Below are 631 nucleotides of genomic sequence, written 5' to 3'. Positions count from 1 at the left end.
GCTAGAGAAGTTGAGCATTTCTTCATGTGTCTATTGGCCATTCTTATTTTCTCTTCAGAGAAGTCTCTCTTTAAGTCTTTAGCCCACTTATTAATTGGGAGATTGTTCCTTTGAGGATTTGTTGTTGTTTTTTTGAGTTCTAAGTATATTTTAGATATGAAACCCTTGTCCATTGTATGGCTAGTGAAGGTCTTCTTCCAATCCATGGACTTTCTATTGATCTTGTTAGCTATGTCCTTTGCCATGCAGAAGCTCTGCAATTTAATGTAATCCCATTTGTCCTACCTTTCTTTGATTTGTTGTGTTTCTGGGTCTTTATTAAGAAAACTTTGGCCTGTGCCAATGAGCCCTAGAGGTTCTCCTATTCCTTCTTGTAATGTTTTCAGGGTGTCTGCTCTAATTTCGAGACCTTTAATCCATTTGGAGTTGATTCTGGTGCAGGGTGATATATACGGATCTAGCTTTAGTTTTTTACAGGTAACTAATCAATTTTGCCAGCCCCATTTACTGAAGAGGCTATTTTTCTTCCATTCTACTTTTTTAGCTCCCTTATCGAAGATTAGGTGGCTATAGGTCTGTGGGTTCATTTCTGGGATTTCAATTCTATTCCATTGGTCCTGAGGTCTGTTCT

The sequence above is a fragment of the Dipodomys ordii genome, unplaced genomic scaffold (assembly GCF_000151885.1).
Source record: "Dipodomys ordii isolate 6190 unplaced genomic scaffold, Dord_2.0 Scaffold3, whole genome shotgun sequence".
Lineage (NCBI taxonomy): Eukaryota > Metazoa > Chordata > Mammalia > Rodentia > Heteromyidae > Dipodomys > Dipodomys ordii.
This window is presented reverse-complemented; position numbering follows the sequence as displayed.